This window comes from Ursus americanus, chromosome X, assembly GCF_024610735.1.
Source record: "Ursus americanus isolate L20-20 chromosome X, mUrsAme1.1.p, whole genome shotgun sequence".
NCBI lineage: Eukaryota > Metazoa > Chordata > Mammalia > Carnivora > Ursidae > Ursus > Ursus americanus.
Genome location: NC_142164.1, coordinates 78,721,463 through 78,744,774, shown reverse-complemented (window position 1 = coordinate 78,744,774; position 23,312 = coordinate 78,721,463). Strand labels below are relative to the sequence as shown.

General features: G+C 38.8%; 1 long non-coding RNA gene across 2 annotated transcripts in view; it reads left to right on the top strand.

Moving 5' to 3' along the window:
• LOC123793533 (uncharacterized) overlaps window positions 1–23,312 on the top strand; it is a 43,283-nt gene that overhangs the window by 4,542 nt on the left and 15,429 nt on the right. The window contains exon 3 of one of the 2 annotated variants that reach the window (XR_006780019.2): window positions 9,256–13,207. The exons of the other annotated variant lie outside the window; for it this stretch is intronic. This is a non-coding gene — a long non-coding RNA (uncharacterized LOC123793533). Of the gene's footprint in view, window positions 1–9,255; window positions 13,208–23,312 lie in introns of those variants that run through there. 2 annotated transcript variants of the gene reach the window in all.

The window sequence follows — 23,312 nt, the reverse complement described above, 5'->3', positions numbered from 1 at the left end:
GATCCCATCCTCTTTTACCTACTTGAAGACATTGCTTCAGCAATTTCTCCCTCTCTACAAGATCATTCCCATTAGCACACAGACATTCTGTTGTTGTTCCCATCTTTTTGTTACAGCTTTATTGAGATATATTTAATATCATAAAATCCGCCCTTTTAAAGGGTACTATTTAGTGTTTTTTGTATATTCACAGAGTTGTGCAACCATCACTGCAATCAACTTTAGAACATTTTTATCCTCCCCCCAAGAAAAGAAGCTTCAAACTCATTAGCAGTTCTTCCCCACACCGCCCCCTCAGTCATAGGTAACCACTATTCTTTCTGTCTCTATCTATTGATTTGTCTAGTCTAGGCATTTTATATAAATGAGATCATACAATATATTGTTCTTTATGACTGACTTCTTTCATTTAGCATAATGGTTTTGAGGTTCATCGATGTTGTTGATATAACATTCCTTTTTCCTTCCAAATAAGATTCCATTATACGGATATGCCACATTTCTTGTATCCTATCCATTTGTCAGTTGATGAACATTTCAGTTGTTTTCATGTTTGGTGTTCTGAATAATATTGCTCTGAACATTTGTGCACAAGTTTTTGTGTGGATGTGTGTTTTCTTTTCCTTTTGGTAGACACCTAGGAAGTGGAATTGCTTGGTTATATGGCAAATCTATGTTTAACATTTTGAAGAACTGTTCATAGAAGTGGCTGCACCATTTTAAATCCCCATCAGCAATGTATGAGGGTTCCAATTTCTCCATATCCTCACTGACACTTTTTACTGTCTGTCTTTTTTATTATAGCCATCCTAGTGAGTATGAAGAGGTACCTCATTGTGGTTTTGATTTGCCTTTCCCTAATCACTAATAATGTTGAACATCTTTTCCTGTATTTATTGGCTATTTGTGTATCTTCTTTGGAGAAATGTCTATTCAAATCCTTAGCCCTTTTAAAATTAGATTGTCTTCTTGTTGAGTTGTAAGTATTCTTTATATATTTGGGACACAAGTCTCTTGTCAGCTATGTGAGTTGCATATATTTTCTCCCGTTCTGTGGGTTGTATTTTTACTTTCTTGATGGTATCCTTTGATGCACAAAAGTTTTTAATTTGGGGAAAGTCCCATTTATCAGTTTTTTCTCACTTGAGCATTTTGTGTCATATCCAAGAAAACATTCCTCACCCCAAGGTCTCAAAGGTTTCTTCCTGCTTTTTCTTCTAGGAATTGTATGGCTTTATCTCTTATATTTGTGTGATTATAGTTATGATCCATTTTGAGTTCATTTTTGTGTATGGCGTGAGGCAAGGGTCCAAATTTCATTCTTCTGCATGTGGATGTCAGTTGTCCCAGTACCTTTTGTTGAAAAGAGTATTTTACCCCTTTGAATTGTCTTGGCAACCCTTGTCAAAGGTCAACTGACCATAAATTCTAAATGTAAAGGTTAATTTTCTGGATTCTCAATTCTACCGCATTGATCCGTAGGTCTGTCACTATGCCAGACCATACTGTGTTGATTACTATAGCTATGTCATAAGTTTTGACATCAGGAAATGGGAGTCCTCCAACTTTGTTTTTCTTTTGCAAGACTGTTTGGACTATTCTAAGTCCCTTGCATTTCCATGTGAATTTTAGGATCAGCTTGTCAATTTCTGCAGAAAAACAGCTGGGATTTTTATAAGGATTATATTGAATCTATATATCCATTTAGGAAGTACTGCCTTTAACAATATTAAGCCTTCCAATCCATGAACATGAGATGTCTTTCCATTTAGCTGTTCTTTACCTTTTTTCAAAAGTGTTCTGTAGTTTTCAGTGTACAAATCTTGCACTTCTTTTGTTAAATTTATTCTTAGGTGTTTTATTCTTTTTGTTACTATTATAAATGGAATTATTTTCCTAATTTCACTTCCAGAATGTTCATCGCTAGTGCATAGAAATAAATTTGATTTTTGTTTCTTGATCTTCTGTCCTGGCCCACTGCTGAACTTATTAATTCAAATAGTTTTTTAGTGGATTCCTTAGAATTTTCTATATACAAGATCATGTCATCTGCAAATATAGCTTTACTTTTCTTTTCTAATCTGGGTGCCTTTCCTTTCTTTTTCTTGACTAATTGCCCTGACTAGATCTTCTAGTACAGTGTTGCCTAGAAGTGATGAGAACAGACATTCCTGTCTGGTTCCTGATCTTAGGGGGAAGGTATTGAGTCTTCGTTAAATGTGATGTTACCCTTTATCAAGTTGAGGAAGTTCCCTCCTACTCCCAGTTCTCTGGGTCTTTTTGCCATGAATGGATGTTGGATTTTGTCAAATGCTTTTCTGCATCTATTGAGATGACCATCTGGAATTTATACTTCTATTCTATTAATATAGTATATTACATTGATTAATTATATTATAGTTATATAGTTATTATAGTATATTACCTTGATTAATTTTCAGATAATAAACCAACTTTGCATTCCTGAAATAAATCCTCCTTGGTCATGTTATATGATACTTTCCGTACATTGCTGGACTTGGTTTGCTAGTATTTTGTTGAGGATTTTTACATCTATATTCTTATAGTATATTGTTCTATAGTTTTCTTGTGATGTCTTTGGTTTTGGTATCAGGGTAATACTGGCTGCATAGAATGAGTTGGGAAGTGTTTCCTCCTCTATTTTTGGAAGAGTTTGTGAAGGATTAATATATGCTTTTTGTATGCCATTTGTCTTTTCTGTTCCTTTGTTCTTCAGTTCCTCTCTTCTTTTGTGTTAAGTAGATATTTTCTACTTTAACTTTTTAATTTCCTTGTTAACTATATGTATTTTTAGTTAGGTTTTTAACAGTTGCTCTGGGGATTACAATGAATATCTTAACTAGAAACAGTCTACTTCGAATTAATTCTAATATCAATAGTAACTTTGTTCCAATTGCCTCTGTTCCCTCTTTCCTTCTTTGTAGTGTTGTTATCATATGAATTACTTCTTACATTATAAGCCCATCAACACAGTATAATTATTATTGCTTTACACAGTTGTCTTTTAAAACGGTTAAGAGAATAAAGGTTACAAATAAAAACACTTTCTTTCATAATACCTATTTCAAGTTATCATTTAGTGTCCTTTAATTTAAGCCTGAAAGTAGTGTTTGTTGTCTGCTAACAACAAATTCTTTCAGTTTTTGTTTATCTTAACTTCTCTTTCATTTTTGAAGAACCAATTTAGCTAGATACAGAATTCTGAGTTGATAGTCTTTTTCTGTAAATATTTTAAAGATGCCATCATGCTATCATCCAGCCTCCATGATTTCTGATGAGAAGTCAGCTCTTAACCTTATTGAGGGTCCCATATATGTGATAAGTCATTTTTCTCTTGCTGCAGTCAAGATTTTCTTTTTGTCTTTGCTTTCATCAGTTGCACTATGATGTGTCTAGGTGTGGATCTCTTTGAGCTTATTCTACTTGCATTTACTTCTTAAGTGTACAGGTTAATATTTTTCATCAAGTTCGCAGTGTTTTGGCCCCTTCTCTTCCTCTTGCCCTTTTGGTACTCCCATTATGCATATGTTGGTACTTTTGGTGGTGTCCTATAGTTTTGTGAAACTCCGTTTCTTTTTCTTGGTTCTTTTTTCTTTATGCTCTTCAGAATGTATACTTTTTATTGCCCTGTCATCAGCTTTACCCTTTCTCTCTTCTGCCAGCTCAAACTGTTGTTGAGCCCCACTAAGTGAATTTTTCATTTCAACTCCAGATTTTCTTTTTGATTCTTTTTATGATTTCTGTGTCTTCATTGATATTCTCTATTTGGTGAAACATTGTTCTCAAACTTTTCCTTAGTTCTATAGGTATACTTTCTTTTATTTCTTTGAAAATATTTATAGTAATAATTTAAAGTTTTTGTCTATTGAGTTCCAAACATGGACTCCCTCAGGGACAAGTTCTTTTGGCTGCTTTTTTTTGGTACATGTAACATACTTTGCTATTTCTTTGCATATCTCATAATTTTTTTGTCAAAAACTGGTCATTTTTAAAAAGTTTTTATTTATTTAAATAATCTCAACACCCAACATGGACCTAGAACTCATGACCCCAAGATCAAGAGTTACATGCTCTTCTGACTGAGCCAGCCAGGCACCCCCAAAACTGGGCATTTTAGATACTCTATTCTAACAACTCTGGTATCAACCTCTTCTACCCTCAAGGTTTGTTTTTCTGGGGTATGTGTGTGTATGTGTGGTATTTGTGTGTGTGTGTGTGTGTGGTTGTTGTATGTGTGTGTTGTTGTTATTTCCGTCATTACTGTTAATTTGTTGAGTACTTTTCTCAACTAATTCTGTAGATTCTATATTCCTTGCACTATGTGGCCCCTGAGTTCTCTGCTAGCTTATTTTTTTAAAACTTCATGTTTTTATTTTTAAGCCTGGATTCCTAGGAGATTGCACCTGTGTAAGTATATGTTAGTGGTCAGCCATTGATTGGTTGGCTTTCCTTAAATCCCTTGTCCATATGTCTTCCACCCTTCGCCAAGGGAATCTGTGTGAGAAAGCGTGTCTTCCAACTTTAGCCAGTTTACAAGGCAGGCTTAGCTTTCACATTCTGCTTACAGTCAGCCAGAAGTGAGTGACTTGGGGCCTCTCCTTTTCCACCTCTTTATTGGGCATGTGCATAGCCTTGAATATGTGCACAGCCCTTAACATACCTGGGAATATATCAGGGCTTTTCAAAGTTTCCTGTAGTTGTCTCATTCTCTAGGATTTTCCTTTTAAATTCCTGGCCAAAGCAGTCAGGCCTCTCTGTTGCCTGCAATTTAGTCAGCCTTTGCCTACTATACTACTGAGCTAGAGAGGGAAAGAGGATGGGAATTAGCTACAAGTTAAAATGTCATAGAACCTGTTGTCTTCCCAAGATTCAGTGGTTTCTCTTAGACGGATGATTTTTACTTCATTCTGTGTCTTTGGTTAATTTCAAGTTTTGAAATGGTTGATTTTTGTTGGTTTGCCCATATTGTCATTGTTTTAAAGGGAAAGCCAGTTCACCAAATCCCTTATTCTGTCATTCCATTTATCTCCCATTGCTACCGTCTTTAAAAAGCATTTAAAACCTGATTCATCACACATCCCTGTGCAACTGTGACTTTCTCTATTCCCCTAACAGCAAAACTCTCCAAAAGAGCTATCATTCCTCACTTTCTCCTACTCTTCTATTCTCTGTTTGTTCATACAAAATATATTAGATATGTAATTAAAATTATATACATGAGTTATCAAGAAGTAATGTAATGAAAACTGTAGAAGTCACAACTCCACCCAAGAACAACATTAATGATAGCATCTATCCCTATGTCCTTTTCTGTCCTATTCCCCACCATCCCCCCTGCCAGAAATTACCATTCTCTTAAGTCTTATGTTTAGCATTTCCCTTGCTCTTTTTGATACATTTTTTTTCATATTTGTGTAAATGTTTAACCAATACATTATTTATTTGGTTTGGTTTTGAGCTTTGTAAAAAAAATAGCATCATACTGTATGTGGTCTTCTGTGACTTATTTTTTTCACTTATTATTATGTTTCAAAGATTCACCTGGTTTCTTGCATGTAACTGTAGCTTGTTCGTTCTCAGTGCTGTATAATATTTCATTGGGTGACCATAAAACAAATTATTCATCCGTTTATCTGTGGATAGACATTTAGATTGTTTCCAGCTTTTTGCTCTTAGAAACAGTGCAACTATGAATATTCTTGTGCGTGTCTCCTAGTACACATACACACCCATCTTTCGAAGGTATATACTGAGGAATGGAATTGCTAGTTAATAGGACAGTTAAGCATTCAGCTTGACAGTATTATCCCAAATGTATTCCTATCTGAAGGTTGCCAATTTATATACCTTTCAGCAATTTATAAGAGGTCCCATTGATCCACACCCTAATCAGTACTTGATACTGTCCCACTTTTTAATTTTTGTCATTATAGTGGGTGTAAAGTGATATCTCATTGTGGACTTAATTAATATTTTTCCAATCACTAATGCGGTTGAGCATTTTTTTCATGTTTCTTGTCCATTCGTGTTTCTTCTTCTGTGAAATGACTGTTACTGTCTTTTGCCCATTTTTAAAATTGGGATTTTTCTCATTTTTATTGGCTTGCAGGAGCTATTTAATTATTTGGATACTCATCATTTGCCAGTTATACGTGTTGAATTATCTTTTCACAGTTTGTGGCGTTTTTTTCTTTATGGTATCTTTGCATGAGCAGGAATTCCTAATTTTCGTTGACAACTCAATCTTTTCTGTATAGCTAGAACACTTTTTGTGTGTTGTCTTTCCTAACCTATGATCATAGAAACATTCTTTATTTTCTTTGAATACAAGTTTAATGGGTTTTTTTTTTCCTCTTTAAGTCCTTAATCCAAATGGAATTGAGTTTTGTGCGGTATAAAGGTATGAGGGAGGGAGCCGGTTTCATTATTTTCCACACGGATAGCCTCATGATCTGAAGTACCACTCTGTCATATACCAAAGGTCCATATCTGTATTGGTCCGTTGCTGGGATCTCTGCCACTGGCCAACGTTTTGTCCCTGAGCCAGTGTCACACGGCCTTCATTACTTTACTACCTTACTACCTTAATGACTTTGGTTTCATAAAGAATCTTGACATTTGGTACAGCAACATCTTCCCATCTTATTCTTCTTCAGGAGTATCATATATTCCTAGCCCTTTGTTATTTCAAACACATTTCAGAACCATCTTGTCCGGTCCGACAAGAATATTGCAATTGCAATGCATCTACAGATCAGTTTGAAGAGAATCGATATGTTGGTGATGCTGAGACTTCCTAGCTATGAACATGACATACCCTTTCATTTTAAATAAATTCCTGAATGTCTCTTGGTACGGTTTTCTAATTTCCTGCATAGGGTCTTGCATATCTTGCGTTCGACTTACTCCTTGGTATTTACGGTTTTGCTGCTATTATAAGGGAGATCTTGTCATTTAACATGTTTTATCTCATTTGCAGGTGTAGAGAAATGAAGTTGATTTTTATGTTAATATTCCAGCCATTCACCTTGCTAAACTTTTATTTTTTTAAGCAAACTTTTTATTTTAGACTGATTTTACAGTTACAGGAAAGTAAATAGATAGTACAGAGCGTTCCTGTGTACTCCTCACCATGATATATTGGTCAAAACTAAGAAAGCCATATTGGTATATTCCTATTAACCAAACTTCAGACTTCATATGGATTTATCAGTTTTCCCACTAATGTCTTTTTTTCTGTTCCAGGATCCAGTTCAAAATACCATATTGTGTTTAGTTGTCATCTCTATTGCCCTCTGCTCTCTGACAGTTTCTTAGTCTTTCCATGCTTTTCATGCCCTTAACAGTTTTGAGGCGTACTGTAGACTGTCCCTCAGTTTGGATTTGTCTGAAGTTTTCTTCGTAATTAAACTGGGGTTGTTTTTGGAAAGAATAACGTAGAGTTGAAGTGCCCTTTTCATCATATTATATCAGACGTATGTGGTATCCCCATGACATCACTGATGTTGACCTTAATCACTGGTTAAGGTAGAGTTTGCCAAATGTCTCCACTGTAAAGTTGTTATTTTTCCCTTTTTATTTTCTGTTCTTTAGAAGACTCTACCCCCCTTCAAGGAGAGGGAAAGGATTTAAGCTCCACTTCTGGCAGGGCGTGTATTTATATGTAGTATTTGCAATTCTTCTGTAAAAACTATTTGTTTCTTTTTTTTGTTTATTTACCTGCCTATTTGCTTATTTATTCAGTTGCCTGTGTGTATCAGTATGCACTCGTGCATATTTATTTAATAATTTGAATTATAAATCCAATACTTTGTCATTTGTCTTGTTGCTCAAATTGTTCCAGCTTTGGCCACTGGGAGCTCTTTCAAGTTGGCTCCTGTGTCCCGTTTCAAATGCCTCCATCTTTTGTTTTTAGCACTGCCTTACCTGTTTCGGGGCTACAAGATACTACCTACTCATCTTGTTATTTTCCTGCTCCATCCCTAGAATTGACCATTTCTCAAGGAGCCCTTGTTTCTTCTAAGTTGTCTGTATATTCTTTTTTTTTAATTTAAATTCAATTGGCCAAGGTATAGTACATCATTACTGTCTGTATATTCTTTTGTGTTTTCTATGTTGACAACAATATCAGCTATAAATAATGACAATTTGTTTTTTCCCTTTCCAATCTTAATGCCTTTCGTTTATTCTTCTTGTGTTACTGAGATGGGCAGGCCCTCCGGTACAGTGTTCAAGAGAAAAGGCGGTAGTGGGCATCCTTGTGTTGTTGGGTATTTTAAAGGAAACACCACTAACTTTTTCCCTATTAAGAATGACATTTGCTGTAGATTACCCCGGGTGTTACCAGAGTGAAGCAAGTGCCAACCTGTCACTATGCTAAGAAGTTTTTATTATTGTTTTTAAATCACAAAAGGGTGTTGATTTTTTTTTAATGAAATACCTTTTCTATTTCTTAGGATCATTATGGGTTTTTTTTTCTCCTCAGTAATGTGATAATGTGGTAAATGATGTGTATGTATTTTCCTCATGGTAGACTACCTTTGCATTTCTGATATAAACACTACTTGGTCGTGATCTTTTCCTTTGTATACGGTACTAGATTTAGTTTGTTAATATTTGTTTAGGATTTCTGTGTCTGTGTCCATGAGTAAAATTGGTCTTTAATTTTCCTTTCTCATGCAATCATAATTTGCTTTTGGCCTCAAGTTCTGCTGGGATCCTAGAATGAGTTAGTGTTCCCTTTTTTACAATATTCTGGAAGATGGTACATGACTTTGGAACGATCTGTTTGGTAGAATTTTCCTGTAAAACCATCTTGCCCTGGTGTTTTGCTTTTTTAACATTGAATTAATATTCAACTTCTACATAAAATCATTTCAAACATTTAAATGAGAAACTTGAAATCTGCTCCCATAACGTGTTTCTTTTATATGAGGTTTTATGCTTGAAGTGGCTACACACAAATCCTGATCAAGACTTTTTAATGATATGTTCTTCAAATTCTTAACAGTCACCACCAACAAAAATCTCTCTTTGTACAATGGAAGCGATAAAGTATTTAGAACCAATTTTTAACTTGTTCAGAAATGTTTACCGATTGAAATGATAGCAGCCTTTTTTGTTTGACTGACAAATATATTGTTATATTCTTGAGACAGTGTGATTAGATTTCAAATCCGCCTGAACTCTTTCATATTAATTATTCTGAAATAATGATGAAGCTCTTATTTGCAGAACATGCATCACTGTTAGAACCATCACCCTGCAGCTAGCTTGGACGCCATTAAAAGGGCTCATCAGCTGCACACGGATAGAAGTATCTGGTATTCGTGAAGACTGAGTTTCAGGGCTGCCACCTGGAGCTACGCCCTCCAGAAGCCCCTGCTTGGCTTCCCTGCACCCAGCGCCACCCCAGCCAGTCACTACTCGGGCTGTGTGTGGTGATTCTTGGCGACTGGAACGCAGACTCCTCCAGCAGCTCCACAGCCCCTTTGTCCTCAGTGAGCAGAAGACGACAGAAGCCGGCTACTGAAGAGGCTGTCCGAGCCGTAGCACTCCTCCTTGGCTCCACTTAGCACATTTACCACAGAGCAGTAACGGCGCGCTGGGTGTCCCTTGTTCGTACTCACTACCCACGGGGACTGTAGAGGGATTTGTCAGGCCCCATTTCACTAAGGCCACCCTGTAAGGATCTCCACAGGAGGCCGCCCATAGAGAGAAGTGGCCTGCCTGGGTTCTCCACAGCCTTAAGGCCCACGTGGGCACCTCCAGGACTGAGGGGATCAGTACCTTTCCACCTACCCAGGATCCACACATCAGCTGGAAAGTTCTGCCTCCTAGTTTTTGTTCTTTCGTTTGTTTTTTGGTAGGAAGAGTTTTAACTTGCTTCTTTCATTCCTGTAGTAATTAGAGGGCTATTCGGGATTTCTTTTTGTTTCTTGAGTCAGTTTTGGTAAGTGATCAATTTCTAAGAATTGGTCCATTTTATCTGCATTCTCGAATTTATTGGCATAAAGATCCCTTTTTAAAAAATCCTCTGCTGCATATAATCTGTAACGATGTCTCCTTTTTCATTGCTGATACTGGTTATTTGTGCCTTCTCACTTTTTTTCTTGATCAATCTCACCAGAGGTTTGTCTATTTTATTAGTCTTTTCCAAGAACCAACTTTTGGCTCTGTTGCTCCTCTCTATTGTTTCTTTGTTTTCTATTTCTTTAATTTCCGCTCTTATCTTTTTTGATCTCCTTCCGTCCACATTTTTTGGATTTATTCTGTTGTTCTTTTTCTGATTTCTTATGTTGGACATGGAGATCATTAATTTTCAGCCTTTCTTGTTTTGTAACGTGTGCATTTAAGGATATACATTTCCTTCCAAACACGACTTTTCTACACGTTCAAACATGTCCTACTTCATTATTGTTTGGTTCCGAGTACTTCAACATTTCCATCATGGTTACTTCTTTAGTGAGTGATATAGAAGTGTGTTTATAAATTTCTAAATGTGCGGGGAATTTTTAATGTATCTCTTTGTTATTGAAATCTATCTTAATTGCATTATGGTATGAGTATGTGGTCCGTGTGATAACAACTCTGAAATTTATTGAGACTTGTTTTACGGCTTAGTACATGATCAATATTTTTGAGTGTTTCGTATGTGCTTTATAAGATGTATGTTCTCTAATTGTTGAACACAGAGTTCTACATATGTCTACTATCAAGTTTGTTAATTATATTGTTCAAATTTTCTATATCTACACTGATTTTTTGGTCGTGCTATGCCAGTAATTGTAAGAAGTGTGTTCATTTTCAATTATGATGGTGGATTTGTCTGTTTCCCCTTATAGTTCTTTTTAAAAATTTTATATATTTTGAGGATATTTTATTAGGAATATTCAAATGAAGAATTGTTACACATTCCTGGTAAATATGTAATGACCCTCTCTATTCTCGATAATGCATTTTTTGAAGTCTATCTTATCTTACCTTAACACAAACTTTTCTTCTTGTTCGGATTTGTGTGGCATACAATTTTCCATCCTTTCGTTGTTCAACATTTTCATGCCCTTATGCTTTAATTATATCTGTTGAGAATGGCATACAGCTGGACCCTCAAAAAATCTAATCTGATGATATCTTTTAATGGGCGAGTTTAGTCTGTTTACATTTTCTGTGATATATTTGGACTTGTTCCTGCCATTGTGCTTTTTCATTTCTATTTCCTACCACTACCTTTTCTATGCTTCGTTTTTCCCTTTTCTGGCCTGTTTTTTAGTTTTGAGATTTATTCGCTTTCTTATTCAAAATTTTCCTCTGTACTGTTTGAAATTTACACATTCTTTTTTTAAAAATTCTTTCTGCAGTTATCCTTGAACTTTTGCTATGCATGTGTAACTTATAAGGTCTAAAGCTAAATAGCGTTTTAACCTCCCTCTTGAAGAATGCAGGAACCTTCAGCTCTGGTCATTCCTCTCTTTGCCACATGCTGTTGTCTTGAGTATGTTAGTTTGTTTCTTTTTTTTCCCCTAACCTCACAAATTCTATATCATCATTAGTATTATTTTATATAGACAGTATTTGTTTGGATTTCCATGCATACATTCTTGCATCTCAGACCATCATTCTGGGATCATTTTCTTTTATCATTAATACAATGTTTAGATGTTCTTTTAGTACAGGTCTCTTGGTGTTAAATTCTCCCAGTTTTTGTTGTTATATGCAAATGTCTTTATTTTATCCTCATTCTTAAAAGATAATTTGTTATAAGTGTTTAGAAGTCTCCTGTCGGTCTAATTGCTATTTTCTTATACTTGAGCTACTTTTAAGAAATTCTTTCTCTTTCTCTCTCTCTCTCTCTCTCTCTCTCTCTCAGAGGGGTATGCAGTTTCATTCTAACATGTTCAGGCATGTATTTCTTTTTTATTCTACTTTGGAAATGTGCTTCATGCTTTTGAATTCATGTTTTTCATAATTTCTAGAAAATTCTCAGCCATTATCTTTTCAAATATTGCCTTTCTTCCACCCTTTCCATATTTTCTTTCTCAGAATCCAGTCAGTCATATTTCGGATCTCATTTTATCTTCCATATCTCATAATGTCTTGTTGATATTTGGTTTCCTTGTCTTCCTGCATTTCATTCTGGGCAATTTCTTGAGATATATCTTTTAGTTCACTGATTTTCTCTTCAGCTCTGTCTGTCTGACAGCTCTATTTAATCTGTCTACTGAGTTTTTGTTTCAGTAAGTATATTTTTCATGTGTACAAGCTGCGTATTTTCCCTTTCTAATATGCCTAATCATCCCTAATAGTCTTTTGTTGCTTGCTCATTTTTGTGGTTGCATCTTTTATTTAAAAAGAACATTATGTACACTTTTTGTTCAACCAATAATCACTGTTTGCATAAGTATGACATTGTCATTTTCGTTCACATCTAAACCACATAGTACACTCTGATTATATATCCTCTGTTGTATACCTTTTTGCTTTCCTAGTAACAGTCTTTGTTTCTTTTGCCTAATGTTATCATACCTATTACTAACTGTTTGAAATCCCTTTTAAAATCCATATCATGTCATGTCTCTCCTCTGCTCAAAATTCTTCCATGGCTCCCAGCTCCCTCAGAAGAAAAGTCAAAGCCCTCGCCATGGCCCAAAAGTCCACACAATGTGGTCCCCATGCCCTTTCTGACCTCATATCCTGTTAATCTTGCCATTACTCTTTTCCAGCCACCCTGACCTCCTTGCTCTTCCTCAAACATGTCAGGTACCCTTCCCCTTCAGAGCTTTTGTGCCTGCTGTTCTCACTGCCTGGAACACTCTTCTTTCCAGATAATCTCATGAGTTTCCCACCCACTTCCAGTATGCTCAAACGTCACCTCCCTAGAGAAGCATTCCCTGACCAAACTAGTCCCATTCACTAGTGTTTTCTAACCCCTTATCCTACTTGATGTCTTATGTTTTTATTACAAAACACTGATCACCACCTGATATATTTTCTATTTATTTATTGTGGTTAGTGTGTGTCTTTTCCCAGTAGACTGTAAGCTCCACAAAGCAGGGACTTAGTTTTCTTCACTATTGTATCCCCAGTGCCAAGAAAAACAGTGCATAGTAATATTTAGTAGACACTCAATAAATATTTATGGAATAAACAGTATTAATGAATTATTAATTAATTAATGTGAATGATAGAGAAATGTATTGAGAACTAGGCTAGTCACGAAGGCCTTCATGCCATGCTAAGGAGCGTGGATGTCATTGTTCAGAAGGGTGAGGGTTGTGAAGAAGCAGTAAGGATAGATCCTGGGTTCTTTCGAGAAGTAAGTTCCTGGTTGGTAGGGTGGTGACAAAGACCCACGTTCCCCATGACTGGCTGTATGCCCTGAGGCTCCTGAAGGTGAACCTGCCTCTTTCTCAAACAGCCCTCAAACTGCTGTATTGTCATGCCTGCCTGTTACCTGGTGAAAACCAAAGCCGCAGCTCTCACTGGGCCTTCTGAGCCCAGCTAGGATCCCCCCTTTTCCTGCTCTGTGAGGAACTGTTTCTTGGTCCCAGGTCAAGCAAATCACCCCCATTATTCTTTTTCCGTTACTGGGTTGGGAGGTGGTGGTGGTACAGAAGCTGATACAGAGCCTGGCACATAGTAAGTACTGTTATAATGGTGGACAACACGAGGAGCTAAGTTTCAGCTCAAAAAACCCTTTTTTCCCCCGTTGTCAAGACTGCAATAGGTTGTGAGGTTTTAGTCCTGACTTTTCCCCTAAACTCCTTGGTGACCAGTGTGGCTCCAGTGTATTTACTTGCCCATGACTGTTGAGATACTAATTCTGGTCTAAGATATAACCTACTCCCTTAGTTTTTTGTCACCCACTGATTTCATCAGAATGTCATCAATATACACAGGGCCCTATAGCGTGCCACTAGAGAGTTCCCTCTCCAGGCCAACATGAATTCATTCATCATTACCAGTGTAACCATCCAACTAATCATAAGTTTAATTGAGCAAAATAGACTGACCACCTACTACACGTCAGGCCTCCTGCTCTGCACTGAGGACCCAGAGATGAACAAGGTGTGTCCCCAGACATGGAACCACAATTCAGTGTGGCCAGTGTAGTAGCAGTGGGTACAATAGACTGTGAGAGCCTCTGAGGAACACGGAAGTCAGGTCAGGGGACCAGGGAAGATTTCTTAGAAGAGGCGGCATATGAACTGAGCTTTAAAAAGATGAGTAAGAATCTTCTGGGTGACTAACAAGGGGAGAGGAGGGCAGTCCAGGCAAAGGGTACAGCATGGGCAAAGGCCAAAAGATAGGAAGCAGCATGATGTGCATGAACCTGCCTAACTATGCTTACTGTTCGCCTGTCTTTCTATGAGATCGTCCTAAGATACTCTAATACCAAAACCCAGATATGAGGAGTTTGTGGCCCTCCGACATGCTAATGTGTTCAAACTCTTCAGAAAAGTCATGAAAAGTTATTCAGACATGACTGTCCAGGAGCTTGTCCACGCTAGCTTCCAATGTCCCTGGCTTCCTTATCTAGACCATGACGTCTATGTGACCTGCTTCCTTTAGGCCTCCCTGGGGTTGGGGTCATTCTCACTCTCCTGGATATTAGAGTCTCCCTCAGCCCTATGTGTGGAGATCTCCTTGTGGAGAAGAGTTTTTCTGACTCCTGACACTAGCAATGATGTAGAGACCCTCATCTCTCAAGGAGTAAAAGCGGCCTGCCCCATCTTGTCTTCAGACATTGTGATTCATCTCCCTTGGGTTTCATTCGCACTAATAATCTAGGACAAGTGGGCTGTGGAGTCTGGCAAGCCCAGTTTCAAAGCCTGGAACCCCCACGTCTTGATTGTGTGACCTTACACCTATCCTCTAAACATCAGTTTTGTCATCAATAAAATGAGCCTAATGCCTACCTTGGACAGTAGGGCACTGGGTGTGGAGCCTAACACAGGGCTTGAACTCACGGCCCTAAGATCAAGACCTGAGCTGAGATCAAGAGTTGGACGCTTAACAACTGAGCTACCCAGGTGCCCCTACCTTGGAAAGTTTTTGTGGATGTTAGAACATACGTCAAGTACCTGGCACCTGACCACCATTTACTGAACATCTACTACAATCAACATTAAAGGGAAAGTAGCATAGTGGTTAAGAACATGAGCTGTAGATCCAGACCAACCTCGATTTGGATTGCTGCTCGATTACTTACTAGCATTGTGACCTTGGTCAAGTTTTCTATCCTTTTTTAGTCTTAGGGTTCCAGATGTGTCATTTCATAGGTAGGCAAGTCACTTAACTTCTGTATTTTTTAGTTTCATCTGTAAAACTGGGGATAATAACAGTACTTATTTCATAGGGTGATTGAGGTTATTAAATGAGTTAATTTAGAATAGTGTCTGGCACATAGTAAGCACTCTATATGTGTTTGCTATTGTTACCGTTATTACTTTTGTGCTTGAAGGGATTGAAGGGAGAAGAGTTTCTGTGGTACAATGAGAAAAGCACAGAGTGTATCCCCTCCCATGTGTTCTCCCAATATCTTGGAGACGAAGGTCATTCACAAGAACACAAAGTCAGAAATTTGAAGCAGTTATTTGGTCAGCTTAGGGTGTGGGATATCAAGTTCATTAGGTAGAATGGGATAGGATTCTTCAGTGGGAAAATGGGAAGTAGTGTTTAAGGATGGACCCCTCCTGAGAGGTGATCTGTGTTGGCTATTTCCTTAGTGCAGAGCAATACCAAATGGGGCTAACAGTGACAGTGAGGGGTGAATTCAGGGCAAGGGATTTTCTAAGCATTTAATAATGCTTTTCTCTTCAGAACAAACCTGTCAGGTACTGGGAGGCTTCAAAGGGTGTGACAGCTCTTCAGGCTGGGAACTTGCATCTGTTGAGGGGTAAGGCTGCTGCCAGGAGATTCATGCTCTCAGAGGTAGGACCTACCTCAGCAGAAATGCTTTCAATCTCTGTGTTAAAGTTTCTTGGACCCTCTCTGAGTTTGGGACAAGTCTCAGCCTTAGTAACCACCGCGGCCACAGTCTGGAGGATATGGACAGGAGGAGCGGGTCATACTGAAGATAAGTACTCGGTGGTGAGGCAAATTTGAGGTAACAGTGTTTAAGGGTAGGTTCAAGAGATGCAAAAAAAAATTTCTTAGAGAGAGAGAGAGCAGGTGGAGGGGCTGAGGGAGAGGGAAAGAGAGAATCTTGAAGGCTCCATGCCCAGTGCAGAGCCCAACATGGGGCTCGATCCCACAACCCCAAGATCATGACCTGAGCTGAAATCAAAAATTGGATGCTCAACCGACTGAACCACCCAGGTGCTCCAAGAGATGAAAAAAATTTAAACAAAACTTTATCAAATGAAATTGAACAATATATTAAAAAGATATCATGACCAAGTGGGGTTTATCTCAGGAATAGAGGGTTGATTTAACATTAGAAAATCAGTGCGATTCACCGTGTCAATAAATCAAGAAAAGAAAAACCCACATGATGATTGCAATAAATGCAGAAAAGCATTTGACAAAATCCTATAGCCATTTTTGATTAAAAAAGAAAAGAACCACTTGGCAAACTAGGACTGGAAAGGAACTTCTTCCACCTGATATAGGGCATCTAAAAAAACCCACAGCTAACATTGTATGTAGTAGGGAAAGACTGAATGTTTTTCCCCCAAGATCAGAAATAAGACAGGGATGTCCAGTCTTACTACTTCTATTCAACATTGTACTGGAGCTTCTCACCAGTGCAATGAGGCAAGCAAAAGAAATTAAGGGTACCCAGATTGAAATGGACAAAGTAAAACTGTCTTTGAAGATGAAATGATCATCTGTGTAGAAAATCCAATCGTATCTACCAAATAACAACAAAAAACCCTACTAGAACTAATAAGTGAATCCAGCAAGTTGCAAGATATAAGATCAATATACACAAAACAATTGTTTATACCAATTGTATATAGCAATGAAGAATTGGACATAGAAATTTTTTTAAAAGATTTTATTTATTTATTTGACAGAGAGAGAGACAGCCAGCGAGAGAGGGAACACAAGCAGGGGGAGGGGGAGAGGAAGAAGCAGGCTCCCAGAGGAGGAGCCCGATGCAGGGCTTGATCCCAGGACCCTGGGATCATGCCCTGAGCCGAAGGCAGACACTTAGCAACTGAGCCACCCAGGCGCCCCTGGACATAGAAATTTTTTAAATTCCAGTTGTAATAATATCTAAAAATGTGAATTAGGAATAAATTTGACAAAAGATATGAAAGACCTGTACACCTGTATTGCTAAGAGAAAGAAGAACCAAACAAATGGAAAGATATACCTTGTTCATGCGTTGGAAAACTCAGTATTGCTAATATGTCTGTTCTTCCTAAACTGATCTATAGAGTCAACATAATACCTGTAAAAATCTCAGCAGGCTTTTTTGCAGAACTTGACCAGCTGATCCTAAAATTCATATGGAAATGCAAAGGCACTACAGTGCCTGATACAGAATACAGAAGCCTTGGTTAGAGTCCACCCTTCCATGGGTTCAGGATGATCAATGCAGCCTACATAGAAAGGAAAACCAGTGGAGGGGACTCCACAAACAGGTCTATAAAGTATATGAACAAGCAATTTCCTCAAGTTGAAAACCCAAAAAGCTAACAGGCGTAAGAAAAGATGCTCAAGGGGCGCCTGGGTGGCTCAGTCGGTTAAGCGTCTGCCTTCGGCTCAGGTCATGATCCCAGGGTCCTGAAATCGAGTCCCACATCAGGCTCCCTGCTCAGCAGGGAGTCTACTTCTCCCTCTGCCTGCTGCTTCCCTAGCTTGTGTGATCTCTCCCTCTCTCTCTCTGACAAATAAATAGAATCTAAAAAAAAATAAAAGATGCTCAAATGTGTTCGTTATCAGAGAAATACAAAATAAAACTACAATGAGATTTCACTTTAGATCTCCTAGGTAGGCAACATTTTAAAAAGTTGAATCGTGCCAAATCGTGTGGCGGGAATGCAGGGGCATAGGGCCCCTCATGCACTTCTAGTGGTAGTGGAGACTTTGGCAGCCATCCCAATGTGCTGAATATGTCAGTACATAGTCAAATTCATTACCCCCATGGACTCTCTGAAGAAATTCTCATACAGATTCATAAAGGATAATGTAGGAGAATGTTCGTTATGGTGTGGTTTGCAACAGTGGGGAGTTGGAGGCATTCTGGGTGTCTGTCACCAGGGGAGTGCACAGGGAAATAGCGAAGGATGCACTCCATACCCTTTCAGCAGTTGGATCAGTGAGTTAGATATACACAGAGCAACACTGATGATCTTCAGCACATAGCACTGGGCAGAAAAAAATAAACCGTATAACAAAAACACTATTTGCGGGGCCCTTGTCTGGCTCAGTTGGAGGAGCATGCAACTCTTGATCTTGGGGTATAGTGAGCTTGAGCCCCACATTGGGTGTAGAGGTTGCTTTAAAAAAAAAAGTCTTTAGGGGCGCCTGGGTGGCACAGCGGTTAAGCATCTGCCTTCGGCTCAGGGCGTGATCCCGGCGTTATGGGATAGAGCCCCACATCAGGCTCCTCTGCTATGAGCCTGCTTCTTCCTCTCCCACTCCCCCTGCTTGTGTTCCCTCTCTCGCTGGCTGTCTCTATCTCTGTCAAATAAATAAATAAAATCTTTAAAAAAAAAAAGTCTTTAAAAAAGAACAAAAGAACACCCAAAACACTATTCACATAAGTTACAAATGAATGCACATACATACCAAATACACATCTTACAAGAACTCACACAAATAAAAGGATATAAGTTAAACACATTCAAAGAGATGTCTGTGTGGCAGGGTCTGGCGAGGAATGGGAATGTGGATAATAGAGAATAAATAAAACAAGAAGGAGAAAGAAAAACTAGAAAGAAGTTGTATATTCCTTTGTCTTCAGTCACCCACTCCCATACCATTTATCCTTTAGTATCTGCCCTCTTGTAAGAAGGAGACAGCCCCACCTGATCTCTATAACCTGAAGACAGAATGTCCAGGTGAGCCTGGCTCAAAGTGTCTGTACTTGTTTCATTTGATCACGTGCTGCCAAAGCTCTTGCACACCCTCCCTCCAAGCGCTGCAGCAGCCTGATCAGGTGTGGACACACATTCCATCCCACTTCTGTTAACTGCTGTCATCAACTCTTGGTGGGGGCAGGTCATGGGGAGATTAGAAGTAGGGAAGTCGTGGAACAGAATGGAGATCCCAGAAATAAACCCACCTTATATGGCCAATTAATCTACAACAAAGGAGGCAAGAATATAGAATATACAATAGGGAAAAGACAGTTTCTTCAATAAATGGTACTGGGTAAATGGGACAGCTACATGCAAAAGAATAAAACTGGACTACTTTCTTATACCTTACACAAAAATAAACTCAAACTGGAGTGAAGACCTAAACGTGAGCCCCAAAACCGTAAAACGTCTAGAAGAAAACATAGGCAGTAGTCTCTTTGACATTAGCCATTTTAACTTTTTTCTAGATATGTCTCCTCAGGCAAGGAAAACAAAAGCAAAAATAAACTACTGGGACTACACCAGAATAAAAAGCTTTTGTTCAGCAAAGGAAACCATCAACACAATGACAAGGCAATCTACTAAATGGGAAAAGATATTTGCAAATGATATATCTGATAAGGGGTTGTATCCAAAATACATAAAGAACTTATACAGCTCAGTAACAACAGCAACAAAAAAAAAACAACAAACAACCAATCTGATTAAAAAATGGGTAGAAGAGTTGAATAGATGTTTCTCCAAAGAAGACATACAGATGGCCAAGGGACACATGAAAAGATGCCCAACATCCCTGATTATCAGGGAAATGCAAATCAAAACCACAGTGAGATATCACCTTAAACCTATCAGAATGGCTAGAATCTTTTGATTCTATCTTTTTAGATAAGAAATAAGAAGTGTTGATGAGGTTTTGGAGGAAAAGGAACCATCATGCACTGTTGGTGGGAATGCAAATTGCTGCAGCCATTGTAGCAAAGAGTATGGAGGTCCTCAAAAAATTAAAAATCGAGGTGCTTGGGTGGCTCAGTTGGTTAAGCATCCAACTCTTGATTTCAGCTCAGGTCATCATCTCAGGGTTGTGAGATCCAGCCTCATGTCAGGCTCCAGGCTCAGTGCGGAGTCTGCTTGAGATTGTTTCTTTCCCTCTGCCCTTCCCACCACTCACACGCTCACTCTCTCTCTAAAATAAATATATAAATCTTTAAAAAAATTAAAGGGGCACCTGGGTGGCACAGTTGATTGAGAGTCCAACTCTTGGTTTTGGCTCAGGTCATGATCTCGAGGTCACGGGATTGAGCCCTGTGTCAGGCTTCATGCTCAGCTCGGAGTCTGCTTGAGTTTCTCTCTCCCTCTCCCTCTGCCCCTCCTGCTTGTGTTCACTCTCTCTCTCTCCAAAATAAATCTTTTTTTAAAAAAATTAAAAATAGAGGTTCCGGGGGCGCCTGGGTGGCACAGTGGTTAAGCGTCTGCCTTCGGCTCAGGGCGTGATCCTGGCCTTATGGGATCGAGCCCCACATCAGGCTCCTCCGCTATGAGCCTGCTTCTTCCTCTCCCACTCCCCCTGCTTGTGTTCCCTCTCTTGCTGTGTCTCTATCTCTGTCGAATAAATAAATAAAATCTTTAAAAAAAAATAGAGGTTCCATATGATCCAGTAATTTCCTTACTGGGTATTTACCTAAGGAAAATGAAAACACTAATTCAAAAAGATATATGCATCTCTATATTTATTTACAATAGTCACTATTTACACTATTTACAATAGTCAAGATATGGAAGCGATCAAAGTGTCCATTAATAGATGAGTGGATGAAGAAGTGGTATATACATACAATGGAATATTACTCAGCCATATAAAAGAATAAGATCTTACCATTTAGGGGTGCCTGGGTGGCACAGCGGTTAAGCGTTTGCCTTCGGCTCAGGGCGTGATCCCGGCGTTATGGGATCGAGCCCCACATCAGGCTCTTCCACTATGAGCCTGCTTCTTCCTCTCCCACTCCCCCTGCTTGTGTTCCCTCTCTCGCTGGCTGTCTCTATCTCTGTCAAATAAATAAATAAAATCTTAAAAAAAAATCTTACCATTTATAACAACATAGATGGACATAGAGGGTATCATACTAAGTGAAATAAGTTGGACAGAAACAAATACCGTATGATTTCACTCATATGTGGAACTTAAGAAATAACAAAGAAAAAAGAGAAACAAAAAAGCAGACTTAAATTCAGAGAACAGGTGGTTGTCAGAGGGGAGGTTGGTAGGGGGATGGGTGAAATGGGTGAAGGGGATTAAGAAGTACAGACTTCTGGTTACATAAGAAATAAGTTACAGGGATGATCAAAGTACAGCATAGAGAATATAGTCAATAAGATTGTGAAAATGTTGTTTGGTGACAGATGGTGACTACACTTATCATGGTGAGCACTGAGCAATGTATAGAATTATTGAATCATTATATTGTACATCTGAAACTAACATAAACCTGTTTGTTAATTATATATTACTTTAAAAAGTAGAGAATTCAGGGGAGCCTGGGTGGCTCAGTTAAGCGTCTGACTCTTGGTTTCAGCTCTGGTCATCTCAGGGTCCAGAGATAGAGCCCCACGACCCACCCATGATGGGCTCTGCACTCAGCGGGGAGTCTGCTTTCCCTCTGCCTCTGCCTATCCCCCCGGTAGTACACTCTCTCTCCCTCTCTCTCTCTTGCTCTCTCTAAAATAAATAAACAGATCAATCTTAAAAAAAATAAAAACAAAGAGTCAGAGGGGCCCACTCCCCATCAAACCATATTGTTACCAGACAACTAATTTCTGGTTCACACAACAGCCCACTGGTGCCCTAACTGGTCTATTTCCCTAGACTCATTCATGACTTCACGGGCTGACTTCCCCAGAAGTGTCTTTTGTAAACTCTTATAAAGCTGAAGCCAGACTATGACCAAGAGACTGTTCAGCTTATGCACTCCTGAGCATCTTCGCCTAATAATAACTTCAGTGACCAGCTTGGTGTGTGCTGGCCACTCACGTTTTCAAAACAGAACGATACATTGTTTAGGGACACATACACGGGAGGTAAAATTTTCAAGAAAAGCAAGAGAATGATAATGTAAAGTTCAGGATAATGGTTTCCTCTAGGGCAGAGGAAGGGGGTACATGAAGGAATACACGGGAGGCTTCTAAAATACTCTAATGTTCTAGCTCTTAACCTGGTTGGTGGATATATAAGTGCTTTACTATTTTCCTTAAACTGTAAAAATATTTTTCAGAAACTTTTCTGTATGTTGAATGCATTTAAAATTTTGAAAGAAACACAGTTTTCAAACTTAGCAACGTTTACACCTGATGGAACACATAGAATCAACAAAAATCACAATAAACACGTTAGAATGTCTTTCTATGGTGGGACGGGGTTGGAAATGGGAGTGGAGAATGAAGAGAAAATGGAATGCTTGAAGCAAGAAAGAAAAAGATACACATTCTACTGATCAAAGATAATAATGTGATATGACCAGTGGAGTGCAGTTTTCTCTACCTTCTGCACCTCAATATTGAATGTGATGAAAGCTGGGCTTTATTAAATCTGGTTCAGGGGCACCTGGTGGCTCAACTGGTTAAGCGTCTGCCTTTGGCTTAGGTCATGATCCCAGGGTCCTGGGATCGAGCCCCGCGGCAGGCTCCCTGCTCAGCGGGGAGTCTGCTTCTCCCTCTGCCTCTCCCCCTACTCATGCTCTCTTTCTCTCTCTCTCTCAAATAGATACATAAGATCTTTTTTAAAAATCTGGTCCAAAACCAATAGGTACAAAGTCAAATCACATGAATATCCAAAAGATCATTATAATCAAGTAAGTGGTGGCTATACAAAGGTTTTCAAGGTGGAGGATTTTGAAGTCCCCTCTGAGTGGTCATTTCTCCAAAGTTTCATCCAGGAACTACTGCCCAGTGTTCCTGAAGAATTCCAAATGCAGCCCTTGGCTCATCAGCCCATTTTACAGTAAAACTCAAAAACCAGCAAAGAAAGCAGGGAACTAGACTCCTGTCCCTACAAGAGGAAGAGACCATACCCTCATACCTTAGAAGTACAGTCCCATGTTGGACCATGTCTTGGAAATTGCTTCTGTAGTTTATTTTTTTGAAGGATATTTATTTATTTGTTTAGAGAGTGCATGTGAGCAGGGGGAGGAGCAGAGGGAGAAGGAGAGAGAGAATCTCAAGCAGACACCATTCTGAGCGCAGAGCCCAACATGGGGCTCAATC